The following is a 12,389-nucleotide window of genomic DNA, read 5'->3' as shown; positions in this document are numbered from 1 at the left end:
TCCATTTTCACCTCAAACAATGCACAGTATCACTTTGATGTAGGGGGCTACTATCGGGGACATAAGTTGCAAGGATACTATGTAAGGAGCTGAGCAGCAAGATATTTGTTCACATTACACTTGAACGTCTACATTTCAGTACAGTTAGGGAAAGCAGGAACCCAGAAAGGAGTTCCAGAGTCTAGCAGTTGTTGGGAAGAAACTATTAGAGTAGGAGGCTTTCTGACATCTTGGGATTTCTACTGTGTAGGGGTGGGATTTACCTGCTTGGAGAGTTTGTCGGGGGTATTTACGTCGGATACTGGGGCTTGAAGTTCGTCAGAGCATCCAACATTAAATCTTTGTAAAAGAGGCAGAGGGATGCACCATTTCGTCGATGGGACAGAGGTTAAAGCTTAGATGATAGTTCAGGACCTAACAGGTTGGTGACTCTCATTAAGCGTTTCCTCCTTTTTGACAAAAGAGCGAGAGACTAGTAGCAAATGCTCCAGCCCAAATGCGACAACAATACTCCATACATGGGTGGATGGTGGCCTTGTAGAGGTACAGGGTACTTTCAGGCGTAAGTAATTTTCTAGCACGGTAGAGAGAGTCCATCTCTCTCTCAGCGGCTCTGGCAATGCTCTCAATGTATCTGCTCCAACTCATGTTTCCTGTGAACGTTAAGCCGAGGAGTTTAAAAATAAGTACTTTCAGGTAATGCATTTTTAGCTATAGCTATTGGTGGTTGATGTTTCTTGTAATTATTGAAGGAAACAAGCTTAGTCTTGGCAGCGTTGAATGTGAGTATCCATTTATGTCTTCATTCCACTAAAGATTGGAGGTCATCGTCTAGTGTTTCTGCTATTTCCTTAGATATGTGTTAATTTGTTTTCCCCTCCTGCCTGTTATAGACCATGGTGTCATCAGCAAATATACCCATCTCAGAGACAATTTTATCAGGGATGTAATTTATGAATATTAGGAATAATAAAGGTTCAAGGATAAACCCCTGAGGTACCCCCGTATTTATATCATATTGGTTAGATGTACGACCATTGAGGACAGCCTGGGTTCTTTTATTTAAGAAGAATTTAATTATGTTAAGTAACCGTTCAGTGATACCGTATGATGTGATTTTCCTGAGAAGACTATCGTGCCATCATACCCTGTCAAAAGCCTTAGATATATCTAGGGCTACTGCTTTACGCTACCCTGCTTAATCCAGTGTATGGCATATACGTTCAGAGATTACAGTTAGAATATCTGCTGTAGAACGGGCTTGCCTAAATCCATATTGTTAGTCGGTCAGAAGTTTAGCAGCTGTAAGATGATGGACTCTATAAAACTCCACCCATATACCTATCCTCATATCGAGCATCTCCTTTAGGATCTAATATTATATTCATATTATTCACACACATACACATATGCGCGTGCACACACATACAGGCGCGCACACACGTATACGCACGCACATGTATGTATGTATGTATGTGTTTGTACGTATACGTGTGTGTTTAATAATTGGAAAAATGAACTTCCCTAGGTTTTACTCGCTTAAAAATTATTTTCCCCAATAACTAAAAAAGAAGACATTTATAAAGGATATGATTCTAGAAGATTCAGTATTATGGATCCTGTCACAAGTATTGACGGTGAATAGCGTATAAGTCGAGGAAATAACAGAAGCTATTTACGATTTGATAATCGCAGCAGTAAACACGTGGGGAGTTAGATTACGGTTCGAGTTTGTGCAGGTGATGGTTGAGGTTAGAGTTAAAAAAAAAACAAAAAAAAAAAACATTTAGCCCTTCAAGAAAAATGTTGAAACAAACTTCCTTAAAAAATTTAGAATTTTAAACTGTTTTGACCATTTTCAGTACCAATTTCGATTCCGATACCGATACCCAAGACTGACTCCGTAAGTACTGAAATCCTCTGGATACCGATTCTTTACAAGTACCCTAAAAATGAGTCAGTTATTCCAATTCGATATGTGCATTTTGGTGGGTTTTTCAGGATTTTCTCCAGATTGAAAACCGGTGTGTTACTTCGATCTCGTAGGGAGCTGAGTGAATGGGGTTAAAGGGACAGAGACATCAGATTCGACTAAAAGGTATGAAAAAGTGTTCTTCATAGTCGAAGCAAAAGGAAATGTAAAGTAGTAGTAGTAGTAGTAGTAGTAGTAGTTATCAAGCGATTTAGAGTGTGTAGGTATTAGAACTACTTATGCCATCAGTCGGTTTTAAGCGTCGACTAAACAAAAAAAAGAAGGAAAGAAGAAAAATAAGAACTGACTTTTTTCTTATCATTCCTGCCTGGGTAGTCGACAGTGCTGCAACGGCTTTTTTTTTCTTTTGAGTCGGACAATTTTGACGACTTCGCAAAAGTTTTGGAAATTTTATAACGACTTCGACAGGAACTACCATTACGACTACGGCAACAACTTCTATTCGACTGCGTTGGATTATTACCATTAAGCGTTTCCTCCTTTTTGTTTGTGAGCAGTTTGAGGCCCGTGTCATTGGTGTTTCGTCTATACTTGTGATATATATTAAAACGGATGAAGATGCACCAAACCGTGCATAACGTACGTAAGGCTTTTACAACAACATTGTTTTCTTTTTCCTTGTAATTATACCACAATGTATATATGTAGTATGTACGCATGTATGTACGCATGTATGTACGCATCTATATATGTAATTATAGAAATATTATTTTTCCTGATGTTTACAAACGTTTTACCACGTACTGAACGTTTTTGAAAGAATATTATTTTTTTAAGTAAACACTTGAAATTATTTAAGTTACGTATATATATATATATATATATATATATATATATATATATATATATATATATGTGTGTGTGTGTGTGTGTGTGTGTGTGTGTGTGTGTGTACATTTGTATTATGTGTGTGTGTGTACATTTGTATTATATTATAAATATATAATACTTCATGCAAATTTGCATTAATATGGAAAAAATCAATGCATCACTTTTGTTATTATAAAAAAAAAATTCTTAATGCAAAAAGTCATTTATTGGGTTCATTACTTTTATTTATATAAATATAATTTGGTTACACATTTGCAAACATATCTCGGTCAAAGTTATGAATTATACATATATATATATATATATATAGAGAGAGATATATTATACATGTATATGTAAATAATATATATATAGATATAGATATACATAAATATACATACATATATATATATAATATATATATATATATATATATATATAATATTATATAACAGAAATTAAAATTTACCTAGCTTCGAAAATAATCAAAATTACTATACACGAAATAGTAAGTTGAATATCAGTTTTATTCGTTCATTTGTGTGCTTATGTTATTTCTCTACTGATTATATATATATATATATATATATATATATATATATATATATATATATATATATATATATACGCTCATTGGTTATTTATATACAAGCAGTTAGAGCACTGTAAAAGTGATGGACGAATGTTTGTATAAATAGTCATTTGGCGTGATAATTTACGGGCGCCGCTCCCGTGGGTCGATCGGTAGAACTGCTGACTATCAACGCGATGGTTCTAGGTTTAATCCTCGGCTTGGGATACGTGCTAGTCTAGCGGCACTGATGAGTTGTGATACAACGAAACAGGACTGTATGTTGATGACTGCATATATATGTGTGTGTGTGTGTGTGTGTGTGTGTGTGTGTGTGTGTGTGTGCGTGCGTAAGAGTGTGCGCGTGTATCTTAAATTTCATAATCAAAACATTTTGACTATAGTAGAGTATGAATGTACAACAGCATAATTCACGTATAGTAAATAAAGGTGAAGTGAAATACAATTTAATACTGCATAGTAATTAATATAAATTCAATGGTTGGACATTTAGATGAAAAAAGATAAACTACATTTGTCGCCTTTTTGTTATATTTTTGGAATTGAAAACATCTTGCTGCCTAACTCCCTACATAGTATCCCAGTAGCTCATGTCCCTGATAGTACCCCCCCCTACACCAAAGTGGCAATTTCCCTTGTTTGGGGTGAAAATGTAATAAAAAAAAATGTACTAATATTTTCAACCAATCCTCTTTCTCTCTCTATCTCTCTCTCTCCAACACACACACATCTATCTATCTATCTATCTATCTATCTATCTATCTCTCTCTCTCTCTCTCTCTCTATATATATATATATATATATATATAACTACTTCATTTACTCACATAAAATTAATATACGAAAGTATAAATTTATGCGTAAACTTTGTTTTTATTCAACAGTGCTCAATACGTAGGTAGAGCTAGTTAGTAAGTTATAAAATATATATGGCGATTAAGCTACACTGAATATTCCACGTTTCATCCACTCTAGGATTCTTCAGGCTATATATATGTATATATATATATATATATATATATATATATATATATATATATATATATATATATATATAGATAGATAGATAGATAGTTAGATAGATAGATAGTTAGATAGATAGATGGATGGAGTGATAGATAAATAGATAGATAGATAGATAGATAGATCTCTAACCCCGCCAGATATTCTTCCTCTGGCCCAGGGTATTCTTCAAATGGATTCGAAATGACATATTACGGAAGTCTTTCTGGACTCACTAATCGACCCACCTATTTTAAACTTTTAGATATCACTGTATATTTACGATAATATACAGTGGACTTTGCTGCGTATTTCACTTCATTTTATCTAAAAATCTACAATTTTCTTTCATTTTTAATTTCTCGATTGTTTTCAAAACTTGAGCTAACTACCAAAACTGGATACTTATCCTACTTATATTTTGCTAACTTATTTCTTCTGAGAAAAGGGGCTTTCTTTGTAACTCCATGGAATAAGGAACCCTTCACTTTCATTTTCGTATTCCTTGTCTTGAAAAAATATAGTGTAAATTTAATTCTACGATATCTTGACTTTTTCTGCTCATATGTGTACACTCCCCTACACACACACACACACACACACACACACACACACACACACACACACACACACACACACACACACACACACACACACACACACACACACACACACATATACACGTTTATGCATTCATATATATAAATTTGTGTGTGAGTGCATGTGTGTGTGTCCGTGTAATAGGACAAAACCTAAAAGACCCTCACTTTACCTTATTAAATAGAAAGTGAAGACATTCAAATCTGTTGAATGGTGTTAGAATAAGTTCAATGAATAGGACTTTGGTCATTTAGAGTTTATAGATATAACTTGGAGTACTATAAAATTAATGACATAATCATTATAGTAAACACGCTCTATACATTCAGCTCAATAAAATATTCCGGCATATTTTGTTGATGCTGTAATTATAGACCATTAAAAAAATGATTATATCATAAATTTTGTATTCCACCAACTTGTAATATATGCATGGATATATATGCATATATATCCATGCATATATATATATATATATATATATATATATATATATATATATCCATGCATATATATATATATATATATATATATATATATGCATGTGTTTGTGTTAGTATATACATATATATATATATATATATACATATATATACATATCTGCGTGTGCATATATGCGTATATATATTGTATATACACATATATTATATATACATATACATATATGACTCTCTCTCTCTATCTCTCTATCTCTCTCTCTCTCTCTATATATATATATATATATTTATATATACATGCAAATTCCTGATCTGGAGATGAACACACACACACACACACACACACACACACACACACACACACACACACACACATATATATATATCCAACCGAATATATATATATATATATATATATATATATATATATATATATATATATATCTCAAGCCGAAAACTATAGGGTCCCCCGACTGATACCTTTGACATGTTTGTGAATAAACGTTTATGAAGCAAATTTAGTAAAACCCTTTAACCACGACAAGGTATTACTTCTGTATAAATTAAAAAAAAAAATTAATTTTAGATGTTAAATTTGTTGAGGCATTTTCACATTTGTATTTTTTTTTGTTATTTTATCGATATGAAGTAAATGAATCAAAACTGAAATAAAATAACCACACATTAAAGTACAAAACAAAGTGATCACTAAATGGGCTGGGAAGACCACGGCTGGTGAAGTTCTGTATCAAGAATTAAGTCCAATATACCATTTTTAATTGAGTGGTGTCATTTGAGCGCTGAAGAAATTGTTGAGATCCATTAAAGGATTCTTTAGTGACACATTGTTTGCAAGAAGTTGATCCTTTACTGTAAGTCAAAAATCAGTCGTAAAACAGTTACCTATTTTGCCCATTTAAACCCCTGGCCTGATGTAAAACATTAGGCTAAAACAGCCGAATGATACCGTTTCATGACAAATGATGCCTTAATTCTTAAAATTCGGTACCATTTAAAACCCTTATTCAATAACAAGCATGAATTTTAGGAGAAATTTTGGTAAAAATGCTTCAAATATTACGTTTCCCGATGTATATCTCTGTGGTCTTGCTTTTGGGTAATTTTCATCAAAATCGCATAGTTGGAAAAGATTCTATGTGCGGAAAGCGCTATTTTGGGCCATTTTGAACCTTGTTGACCCTGGGGGAGCAACCAAGATTTTCTCAGTGCCAAATATTACGCTTGCAGATGTATGTCTATGTGACCTTGCTTTTGGGCAATTTTCAGCAACATCTAATGGTCGGAAAAGATTCTATGCCTCGAAAAGTGCTACTTTTGGCCATTTGACTCCTTTTGATCCTCTGGGGACGCAACCAGAAGATTTATTAAAAACCCGAGGACGTTACATTTCTTCCCATGGGTAGTTGTAACTTCGTGCAAAATTTCAAAAAAATGTAATCGGGAGTTAATAATAATTTTGGGAACAAACGGACGAATGGACGAGGGTGAATTCTAAGGTCGAAATCCGATAAGTCGGTGGACCAATAAATTGCATACAGAAATAAAAACAAGGTCATCAAAGAGCATAATATATTCTACTATTTATATCATGCAATAATGCCCTGATCCGCATTGTAGATTTCTGGAGCAATCACCTTTTTGGTAGATCCCTCTTCGGCGGAAATGGTTTATTTCTGCCGAAAAAGGAAGTACAAAAAAGCTGTCAACCGCAGAAACCGCGGATACGACGGTTAATCGGCACATAATTGCATGATGCTACACGGTGAAATTTAATTAGACATTGATTGATATTCGAATGGTTTCAGGAAGAATGGGAAATCCGGCCCGTTGAACTAGAAATTGAATGGTTTGTGCACACTTCATAGTCAAACGGGCCGGACTTCTCATTTCGCTTAAAACCACTCGTATTAATAAATGTTTATAGAGTCCTGGCTGTACAGTATTAATATAATATAATATAATATAACATATATATATATATATATATATATATATATATATATATATATATATATATATATATATATATAATGTATATCAACCCCTTTAAGAAACTCGTTTCTCATCGTTGAAAACTTTCAGTTGAAATAAAAAGTCGGTCAATTTAACTCATGCACAGATCATCATATAATGATTAGATCACTCTGACAGACGTTAAAAAATTAAAAATTAAATGTTTAAATTTAAACAGTATTTCTCGTGGTTGACGGTTGGTGATTAGATTAGGTCCAGAAATGGCTTCTGTTGCCGAGTTCGAATCTATCGACCGGTATTAATCGTGACACCCTGCACTGAAAATTCCCGAAAGGATGAAACACTAGTGCCTGTAGGTATTTAATAATTATTATAGTAAATATTTATGTCAGTCCCTTTAAGAAACTCTGTTCTTATCGTTAAGCACTTTCAGTTTAAATAAAATGTCGGTCAATTTAGCTCTTATGCCTAAATAATCATATAATGATTAGATCACTCTGACAGACGTTAAAAACATTTTAACAATAAATGTTTATATTTCAAGAGTATTTCTCGCGGTTAACGGTGGCCGATTGGATTCGGTCCTTGCTAATGAAGCCAGAAATGGAAAACAATAAGCTCGGATTATAATAATATAATAATACCCTCGGATATATATATATATATATATATATATATATATATATATATATATATATATATATATATATATATATATTACGCTCTAAAAAGTGTATTTCAGCATTGTATTGCATTTTTCCTACACTACATAACTATGCTACACTTTCATTTTCATTGTTTTATTTAATCGTCATTCGCAATTAACTCTCCACATGATTATCACTAGTTTTCTATTCATCACACTCACACTCTTTCGCTGGATATTGTTTGAACCTCGTCTTAATTTTTTTACTAGCGGGGTGGGGACGCCTGATTTTTCCTGGTCGTAAAATACGCTTAAATATCATATTTTAATTTTTCCAGGTTGCATATATACTCAAAAGTAAAAAAAAAAAAAAACGCATTTGGGTGCTATCAGCTCGAATCGAAACCATAAGCAAAACTAGCATTCAAAGATGGTGCCGTTACCACCGTACCAACGTGACGCGTATTATTGACAAAAATTGAAAATAAACTAAGATGAATGTACAGACTGTAAAACGATTTTTTTTCAATTTTGATCCATTTCCGACCCCTTAAAAACTATTTTTACCCGCTAAAGATCTGTATAAGAACGGACCATAAAAAAATCCAGTCATTTGAGGCCCTAAACGCCGCATAGCGACTTTTAGTTTCTAAAGAGATAGAGTTTGAAAATATAAAGACATATCGACAAGCAGGCAGACAAACAGACAGACATAGTGAGTTTTATAAATTAGGCTTCGCCCGGGGTAAAATACGCTTAAATATGATATTTTAATTTGTTCAGACTTCGTATATATTATTATAGAGCCGTGATTTCAAAAGTAAAAACGAAGTATTTGGGTGCCATAAGCTGGAATCGAAATCGAAGATGTAGCATTCAAAGCTGGTGACGTCACCAATATACCAACGTGACACGCACATGCAAACACTGGAATAACGTGACACGCACATGAAAAGGCTGGAATAATAGTCAATCATAAACAAAAGGCAATACCAGTGCATGCAGTAATATCCGCATCTGAAGAGTGAAAAATGGAGTTAATCAAACGAGCAAAACGAAACTACTTGTCTTTTTATCTTTCATTTTTTTTACAAGGCAGTCGCCACTTATCAAGGCCCGAAGGTCACTCGAGGATAAGGGTTAATATGTGTACGCTGGTCATCTGGACAACAGCGCAATAATCGGTAGTGGTGGAAATTGGCATAATTATGGGACGGCTCAACAAGAACTTATTTACATTGGACTTGAAGACGACCATATAGTAGTCAGCTGGAAAGCAGGTAAGTGGAACGGAGTTCCACAAGCTGGCAGTTATAGGGGAAAAATGTTCATGGAATCTATATTTAGATTTAAGCACAGATAGAAAGCGGGAAAATTGTTGGTCGTTATTGTAGGTAGACGAATATTTTTTTGTGTAAGTTAGGCAAACTCACATTTTCCTGATTCGTATATATATATCTGACGATTAAGCTATACTGAATATTCCGCGTTTCATCAACTCTAGGATCCTTCAGGCTTAGGTAAGCTTAGGTAGGCCTGAAGAATCCTAGAGTGGATGAAACGCGGAATATTCAGTGTAGCTTAATCGCCATATATATTTTATAACATATTAAAAAAAAAACCCACCCAATACATTTGCTGACGATGAGACTTTGTTTTAAAAAAAATACATGCCAAAATTATTGTTGTTCCTTCTTATGAAACAGATTTTTAATTTTTAATTCTAATTTGAATTTTACATTATCAATCACATTACTAAAAATATATATATATATATATATATATATATATATATACATACATATATATATATATATATATATATATATATATATATATGCCTAAATCTATACAACACCGCGCGTGCGCACAAACATGTGACTTATTAAAATATACTCATCGCAATTAAGCTACACAAAGGTGTTTGCTTTTCATCACCGTGGGGGTTTGTCAAATTACGCCAAGCATGACGATTATCTATCGCGATGAAACTTTGATGCCTATGTATAACTTTAATTGCCATAAATATATATTCATAACTTACCACATTACGCTTCTTACGTACTTAGCACAATTCTAATACATAAATCTATAGGTATTATATCTCCTTATAATATTATATGTAGGTATAATAATATTATATTTGTATATTGCATTCAATATTATACTTTCTTTTTAGTCTGTCTGTATTTCCGTTCTACTTGTTCTCTGAAACTACTGGCTGATATTTTGTAATGACCATTGTTATGATAAGGTCCAGCGAATTGTTATGGCATCCGTTCGATGCACATTTAAGGATTAATTGAGATTAGTAGTTGTTTAGTTTTCGCCCACTGAAAGAACTTAGACACCACGGTTAGTAAATGGAAGTGAGAAGTCAGCAACCCAGAGGAGGGGCGCTCTGACCTACAAAAAGTGTCTTGGCAGCCCCGTTGCCATTCTCTGTTAAGGGTGCCTCAGGGGATTAGCAATACACTAACCCTGTCATAAAAAAGAGAAAACAAAGCCTGGGAGGATGGACCTTCTAGAACTGCACACAACTAAATTTACGTGGCAAAATCTACAGGACCGGATAATTACAGGAATTGTCTAATCTGTGTTGACATTGGGGGGGGGGGGATAAAAATTCCTGATGTAAAAATAGGCACAGATTTTACCGTCTTCAACCATCAAATTGGCAGAGAGCATCGATTCTAAGTCAACGAGTTGTCACTTTTGCCAGTTTTTAAAACAATACGTTAGTCAGTGCGCACGCACACAAGCAGACATTCACGCACACACGCAGACATTCACTCACACACACACACACACACACAGACACACACACACAAGCCACACATGTTTTTGTCATATGTGAACACGTTAAATCTCTCGTTTCATACTGACCGATGGAATCCCTAAATACATCCCACAGTGTAGCTACAAGGCCAGACTGATCTCTTATGTCTCTCTCCTCCCCGTCGTCACCCTATTTCTTCCTGTCTAGTCCTTTGTTTTCATTGTTTACAAACAAGTAAAGTTATTGTTTTCCTTTTTAATAATGTTTTTCTTTATTATTTCCTCTTCTTGTCAGTCAGTAGAAATGATCTCCTCTTAATCCCCCTCTTTCTCACCCCCTTCTCTCTCTCTCTTTCTGTCTCTCTTTCTCTCTCTCTTTCTCTCTCTGTATATATTTGTTTCCGCTTTAGGTTTCATTCATTTTAATCTGAATCGGAATCTTCGTCATATTAAAATGAAATCAAGTCTGTAAGTGACCCGTCAGCTGTCGTCAATATTGTACATTACTGTATACATTTAACGTTCGCAGTCAATTGTTAAGTTAATATAGATATTTTAAACGTACGTTTGTTTATTTTTAGTTTATTGAACACATGTATCAGATTGGAAGACATTTTATAAATATTTACAAAACATTCGTATTTACAATATTTTTCATTATAAACAAAAAACTTGGTTATTTGTTTGTCTTTAACCTTGGCCCATTTCCCCATTCTATAATAAAGACCAATATATATCCATACTTATATACATGCATACATATATATATATATATATATATATATATATATATATATATATATATATATGTGTGTGTGTGTGTGTGTGTGTGTGTGTGTGTGTGTCTCTGTGTGTGTGTGTTTACGTGGAAAATATGCTTATTCAATTATATTTCACCCTTTATTCATACCAATCTTTTTATTTATGAAATTCTATGTATGTTAAATATAACTACAGTACATATACAAATAAATGGCAAACAGTTTATATTCCAAATTCCAAGATGTTATTCCATTTATTTCTTTCAGCGTGTTAAATTGTTATATTCTTGACATCACCTGTTTCGTGGCGCAGAAATATTCATATAATTATTATGTCAATTTTTGAAATATTTTCCGTTCTGATTCTTTAGAAGAATAAGAACTTATTAACTTTAAAAGAAAATAGAAAGAATATAGACACGGTTGCATATATCCGAAAAGATTACAAAAGTAGTTGCAATTGTGGTTTATGATATTTACGTCATAAAAAACAATTGCAACTACTATTAAATATTTTTTAAAAATAGCGACATCGGATTAACGACATCATAATATGGAGAATTCGTGCGATTATAATACATAAGAACAGGGATATATGTCAGTCGTAAGACTGCATATAATTCCTTATGCGATGGGAAAATTGATAATTGAAAAATTATATTTTTGATCGTGGTAAAATTTTGTATATTGTTATAAAAATGCATTAGAGCCATCGAAATTTGAACAAGTTCGAAAATGAAATTCAGTCAAAATTCTGAACTTGGATAAATTTTTC

General features: G+C 33.3%; 1 protein-coding gene across 1 annotated transcript in view; it reads left to right on the top strand.

Moving 5' to 3' along the window:
• The first annotated feature begins 2,199 nt into the window (after nucleotides 1-2,199).
• The window catches only part of LOC145292936 (ras-related and estrogen-regulated growth inhibitor-like), a 382,170-nt gene continuing 371,980 nt past the window's right edge, over nucleotides 2,200-12,389 (top strand). The window contains exon 1 of the mRNA XM_080139106.1: nucleotides 2,200-2,572. The gene's annotated coding sequence lies outside the window, so the exon portion shown is untranslated. The remainder of the gene's footprint in view (nucleotides 2,573-12,389) is intronic.

The sequence above is a fragment of the Euprymna scolopes genome, chromosome 14, assembly GCF_053919585.1.
Source record: "Euprymna scolopes isolate OS-2025 chromosome 14, ASM5391958v1, whole genome shotgun sequence".
Taxonomy (NCBI): domain Eukaryota; kingdom Metazoa; phylum Mollusca; class Cephalopoda; order Sepiida; family Sepiolidae; genus Euprymna; species Euprymna scolopes.
This window is presented reverse-complemented; position numbering and strand designations above follow the sequence as displayed.